The 6902-nt window shown below is 40.3% G+C and overlaps 1 pseudogene; it reads left to right on the plus strand.

The window, feature by feature from the left end:
• The first annotated feature begins 476 nt into the window (after positions 1-476).
• On the plus strand, positions 477-1411 carry LOC121021156 (putative olfactory receptor 52P1; annotated as a pseudogene).
• Positions 1412-6902: the final 5491 nt, after the last annotated feature.

Here is a 6902-nt window from a genome sequence, read left to right on the forward strand (position 1 = left end):
CAACAAGGGGTGAGTAAGTATATTTCTTCTCTAACTAGGAAGCTTCCCAATGATATGATCATGGGTCTTGTATCAAAAATGTTCATCCTTTAATCAAGAATAAAAATATTTTCTCCTTTTCTAACTCAGAAGTCCAGAAAAATTGTTTGAAGTGTAGAGTTGCTGAACTGGGACAGGTGAGAGGAAAGGTCCACTACAACATCCTCTATCCAGAAAAGAAGACTGAGGCTCACCTCACAAAGAAATGAGTGTGAAAACAATATAGATGTTTAGAGATAGATCTGAAGCCAGAATGAAGACTCCATTTCCCCAGAGAGATATTTTTCCATCTTTCCCATCTCAGCAAGTCATTAAAAGCCAAACTGGTAAAACAAACAAACAAACAAACAAACAAACAAACAAACAAAAAAAACAACCACCATGCACGTCTCATTGACAGATGTCTAAATTTCACTTAACCACCAACAGTATCTATGATGCTAATCTTCAACCATTCCAGCATCCCAAACTTCACTTTGATGGGCATACCAGGCTTAGAGTCACAGCACTTGTGGTTATTTATTCCTTTCTCCTCCATGTTCTTGGCTGTCCTCATTGTCAATGGTGCTATTCTCTTTCTGGTGGCCACAGAGCCCACATTTCACATCCCAATGTACCTGCTCCTGGCCTTGCTGATGGTAGCTGGCCTCATATCTACTCTGGCTCTATTGCCCAAGTTCCTTTGCCTCTTCTGGTTCAATGATGGGGATATAGCTGCCAATGCCTGTTTCACCCAGATGTTTTTCATCCATGGAACATCTGTGGTATGATCAGCCTTACTTGTCGCAATGGCCTTTGACCGCTTTGTGGCTGTATGTGAGCCGTTACACTACAACACAATTCTGAGCCATTCCTTAGTTGGATGCCTGGGACTGATGGCTCTGGAAAGGGTGTGATTCTTATCCTACCCATGCCACTTCTACTTCAAAGGTTGACATTCTGCCACATGGTCATTCCTCATACCTACTGTGACCACATGGCTTTGGTGAAAATGGCTTGTAACCATACCAGACCTAACCATATCTATGGGCTCTTTGTGATTCTGCTAGTGGTGGGACTTGATCTGCTGCTCATTGGCTTCTCTTATGGCTTCATTCTTCAGGCTGTGGTTTGTCTCAACTCTCAAGATGCTACCTATAAAGCTCTCAACACCTGTTCAGCTCACCTCTTTGTCATTCTTGTCACTTATGTTCCTGCACTCTTTTCATCTCTCATGCACCGCATTGGTCACAATATCCCACCTCATGCTCGTGTTCTCCTTGCCAATCTCTACCTTCTTCTACCCTCAGTGCTCAACCCCATCATCTATGGTATAAAAATGAAGGAAATATGGCACAAGGTGACCAAATGCCTTTGCAGAGGACCTGCATAGACTATGAGTGCTGACAATATACCTGTGAGTAAATAAACAGTGAGAACAACTGACGGTGCTTTGCCCAACCATCCAAGATCCAGTTATATCTTTAAATGGGCTGTGGAACAAATAGATCAGAGGGAACATTTGTGTGTGGTGGTTTCCCACATTCTGGCTTGTTTGTTTGTTTGTTTGCTTTGTTTTGTTTTGGCTTGCATGAAGAACCGATGTTTGTCCTTTCATTGAGCTATGAACTAAAAAAGGAAGAGGCCAAGATGGCTCTTTCTATGTCTGTTTAAACAGAAGCGCTCTTATGGCACAGGTCTCCTGATGACTTTCACATCTGTGTTCACCTTCATCAGCTACACACAAGATTTTTCTGTAGATGAGCCAAGATCATCTTTCCTTGTCTTGCTGGAAAGTTTATACTTACTTTGGCTTTCTATTTTCTAATTTTTAAATTCTGTGTCTGTTTCCAAAGAATGTCTTACTACTGAAAGCACCTAACGTACTCACTATCTTTGGATACCACTTTAACACGGAAATTTGTCTTTTCACCAGGATTATTTCTAATGCAACAGCAGTGCAACATGTTCACGATATTAATTAGATGATTGTGACGATTATAACAAAAATGGATGAACTTGAAGATGACATATAGACACAGGTTGTGGGATTATTGAAATACATATCACAGGTTTTGTTGCAAGGGAAAACATGTGTCTAGATGCCTAATTCGAAAGACTTCTGTGACCAGGAAATTTACCTTAAAAAAAAAAGATATATGTTAACAGGAAGCTACCTGTTCCTTAAGTGATAAGCCAGGGTAACTCGGATCATGAACAAAGACCAACTTATGTGATGAAGCTTTGCCACTTTGAAATATTTGAGTCATTGTAGTGCTTTCTATCTAATCATTTTAAGTACATAGTCATCATAGGGTCAATTGCATAATGTAATAAGGCAAATACAAGATTGGATATTTAAGCAGAAATGGCTCCATTTCCAAAAAAAAATTTAATGAATCCATGAAATATAAGAACTACTAAAAAATAGGATAGTTACAGTTTTAAAGTTAAATAATTGTTATTATCGTAAACATAGGAAAAATAATCCTAAATTTTTAAATCCTTTTTAAATCTCTATCCTGTGCTTGAGATTCTTAAAAAGATAATGACACTGTGAGAAGGAGTTGTGCATGTACTTTTTATCCCTAGCCAGGACTTCTGACCAATCCTGACCTCCTCTCTACTCTGTTCAGCTCACCAGTCTATAAACCTTAAGAACATCCTCAATTCATGTGACTTTGACAGAGAGAGCCCTCTGTACTAAATACCCCTTTTCCTTCAGTTTCCACTGGTCTTGCCTAGCTTTCAGTGTAGGGGGATGCCTACAAAACGGGAGTGAATCATATTATCCACACAAGAAAAGAAAGAAACCATTATCTCTAGCCTGTTCTGCTATTTGTCTCTCTTAGTAAAGAAATATCCTAATTCATTCTTAACTATGAAAGTATTTTTTTGTATAGAGTATGTTGGGGAAGTTTGGACTGAGGGGAAGGAAAAAGGGGAGAGTCAGGTAACTAATCTATAAAGGCTTCCCTGGCCTTTTTGTACTTCATAACCCAGATTTCCCATCGAAGGTTGGAGCATAGAGAGAGGATTTATGCCTGATACTGACTTTCAGCCACTATCATGGTCAACATGTTAGAGTTTTAAAAAAGCAAGAAAATAAAGGACTGAGTATTCTACTGTCACCAATATAATATCAGTGATGGAGAAGAATGATAACATTCAAACCTTGGATAAATATGTGAGGATACTGGGTAATAAGAAACCATAAAGTTCAGGGAAATAGCTAAGGTTAAGGTAGTTCCATCCTAGAATAGGAGTGAATGGAAGAGGCCTATCTTATGTTTCTCACATTCTATCAATTTCAGCAGAAATACCATCTGTTTAAGTGGCTCTGTGCCACTAGGCTAGTTATGCTGGGTTTTTTAATATATAATAGCTTAGGGAACCATTTCAACTTTAACTCGTTATGTAATAATATCCATTTTGCAGGTAAATTTACAGAAGTTCAATTTCTTTGTAATTTTCCCATAATTAAACAGGTAGTAAGTGATTGATTCTAAATTCTCTTTTTGATGATAAAATGTCTTCCCATGCTATTATGCCCATGTTGTCTCTTTAAAGATAACCAAGAAGTTGTGCAGCAAGACTAAGTGTAACATTGATCAAGAATGGTTAATCAGGGGCGCCTGGGTGGCGCAGTCGGTTAAGCGTCCGACTTCAGCTCAGGTCACGATCTCGCGGTCCGTGAGTTCGAGCCCCGCGTCAGGCTCTGGGCTGATGGCTCGGAGCCTGGAGCCTGTTTCCGATTCTGTGTCTCCCTCTCTCTCTGCCCCTCCCCCGTTCATGCTCTGTCTCTCTCTGTCCCAAAATAAATTAAAAAAAAATTGAAAAAATTTAAAAAAAAAATGAATGGTTAATCATAAAAACATGGCAACTATTATGTGCCTACCTCATTCCTAATACTCATAATTAAGAGTATGTACGTTGTAGAATAAACAGTTGTCACTATTTGGAAAGCTGAAAATATCTTCCTCTTCTAGTTACACTGTTTTTAATGCCCCACCTCACCTCCATCCAATCTCCACTGTTATGATACACGTTGTACCCCTAGAAGTTGGCTTTGATGGGATGCATCAGCCAGTCACCATGACACCTGCCTTCTTTTTGGGTTTGCCCAAGAGAACTATGTTAGTCTGGGTCCTCAGAGAAGGAGACTCTATGACAAAATTAAACATGGAATTATTTTATTAGTGGAAATACCTGTGTGGATGAAGCTAGGGAGACAGGGGAGACTGGGAAAATCATCAGACTACAATCCAAGTTTGACCATGAGTGAAGGAGGGAGAAAATATTGAGTGAAAGCAATCTGGATTTCTGTGCAGCAAAATCACTGGGAAGTCTTGAAGCTAAAGTCAGAAGACTTTTTTTTTCTTAACCTTCCAGGTGTGGCTCTGCCCTTAGTATCTCCAGGGTCAGTCCTAATCATTGCCTGGAAGCAATCTCTGGTAGGCATGACTTTGGCAAGCAGAGGGGCCCTCATCTGGTTACTTTTTCTGTAGGATGAAGTCTGCAATCTACCTTCTCCTGGCTGCCATAATTTACCCTTTATACAGCTCAGCTCTACTCCCCACGGGTTCAAGAAGTTCCCTTCTTCCCGGAGGACAATAGTGGGATGAATTCTGCAGTTGATCTCAGGGCTGCAACTAATGCTCATCATTGCCTTCCTCCACTCTCCAATCTGGATTTCCCTCACCATTGGCTATCTCCAAGGCAGGTGTTGTGACTTACCTGTGTGGCCCCAAACTTCATTCTGAAAGTGTCTAAACACTTGAGGGTCATATCTCCTTTTTAGTTCAGGATGTTTTCACATGTTCATTTAGTCTTATGGCAGGGCAAGGGAGTACCAGTATGTACCCAAGTAAATCACCTGGTTTCACATGATTCCTTCCTGCTGACTTGAGAAAGAAGCCATACCTCTTCCTGCTAAAGTGGAAGGAAGCCCTGAACCTTCAAAATTCTACTGGCAAGAAACAGGCTAAAAATTACTCAGCTGCAAACATATGTAACCATTCACGAAAAAGTAAGGATCACTAAGGGTGAAACCATGAACCGAGAAGATAGAACTACGTTCCCCACAGGGTGGAGCCAAGAGTCCTAGAGAATTAGCTGTAAAACATAAAACCTAGTCAAGGAACTCCAGCTAGAGTTTGCTCGCTCAGCTTCTTCTGCTCCAATACCTGAGACTCCATTCAGATGTGTTGCCTCCCTCATAGTTTATGAGAAAATTGTTTATTTATAAGACCATTATTTATACGAACATTAGCATAGTTATCTATAATTTGTTTTGAGAGACTTAGGACATCTCAAGACAAAAATTCCTCAGTGGAGATAATGAAAATGAAGAGGACTTGGCATTAAATTAGCCTCCAAAGACTTGAAAGCCAAGCAGAGAGTGATTAAAGCTTGACCAGGATATCAATCATATGAACATTGTTCTAATTTTTGCATGGCTAGAAACAATTCTATAGGCATGAAGGGTAAACTAGTCAGTTAACATATTTGTCATTAACAGCACTGCAACCGGTTTCAAGGGTTAATTGCTGCAAGCTAATGCACACCTTGTGTGCTGACATAAGTCCTTTGGTTGCAGCAGAACTCATTTGCTTTCCTTGACAACTGCAGACCACTAGCCTTGAGGAGTAAAGGGCCAGAAATTTCCCACATAAGGCATAACTATACTCAAAACAGCCACCAGGGATGCCAGCAGGTCTGTTCAGGGTCATGTCTGCATACAACTAAATACCTGGGCACCTGTTTCTCTTGCACGTAGCTCCCCTACCTGCCCTATGCCTTCCTTTAAATCCCTCTAGTTATGCCTGGACAGGAAAGACAGGCTCTGACATTAGTCCACCATCTTCCGGGGTTGCTTGCTTCTGGAATAAAGCAATCTCTCCTCACCCACCATCATTTATCTCTCCAGTGTTGATTTTTCAAGCAGCATGCAGCTGAACCGGAGTTCGGAACCAGTTCGTTGTCCAGTAATATCAACTGTCACATTTTCAGCAAGGCCACAGGAGAGAAGTCAAGGCCACAGGAGAGAAGTCATGCTGCAGTAAACACAATCAACCATAGATTAATAACACTTGTGAAGAAAGAAAAATACCAGTGAGAAAAGAAACACAGTCAGGCTTCCTTTCCATACCTTCTCTGATTTTCAGTTTCCCAAGTTTTCACAGAACCAGGTGCTGCTGCCAATTTCCCAGTACATTTTCCCAAGGTGTGCTGTGTTCAGACCTTAATAAATCTTTAGCCCATAATTTCAGCAAAACAAAAACAAAAACAAAAACAAAACAAAATAAGGCTACTCATGTTTAAAGAATATCTCACCAAAACAAAACAAAAAAATATTTACAGCATGTGGATTCCCTTCTGTATCTCAAATCCTTCAAATAAGATTAAAAGAAAATCACTCTCAGATCTCAACAAAAACTAAGCCTCCTGTTATCACAGCTCTTCAGGCTAATGAATGCCTCAGTCCCCTTCACTCCTGACATACATAGGTCATTTACATCATAAGCCATTGAGCTGAATAGTTTGGCTTTGGTTTGAATTTGGTCTGTTTTGTGGAGGATTAACTATCTGACCTTGGTCCTCTAACCAGACAGGCAGGACTCTTCCTCAAACCTACTGCTCCTATTTCTTCCATTCATAGAAAAGGCACTTCCTGTTCAATCCTCATTTTTTTTTTCCGCCTCAAGCCTGTGCCCTTTATTTCAAGTTCTGAAATGTCCTAGCCCTTGGTATCCAATGGTTCAGCATACTGGAAATATTTGTTATTATTTCTTACCGCAGGCACAACACTCTGGAGAAGGTTCATTTCTTTCCCTCCTGGTAAACTACTGTAAGAGACTCACTTAAATGGTGGTCATGTGGCT

This window comes from Herpailurus yagouaroundi, unplaced genomic scaffold (assembly GCF_014898765.1).
Source record: "Herpailurus yagouaroundi ecotype Mexico unplaced genomic scaffold, PumYag 255, whole genome shotgun sequence".
NCBI classification, from domain to species: Eukaryota; Metazoa; Chordata; class Mammalia; order Carnivora; family Felidae; genus Herpailurus; species Herpailurus yagouaroundi.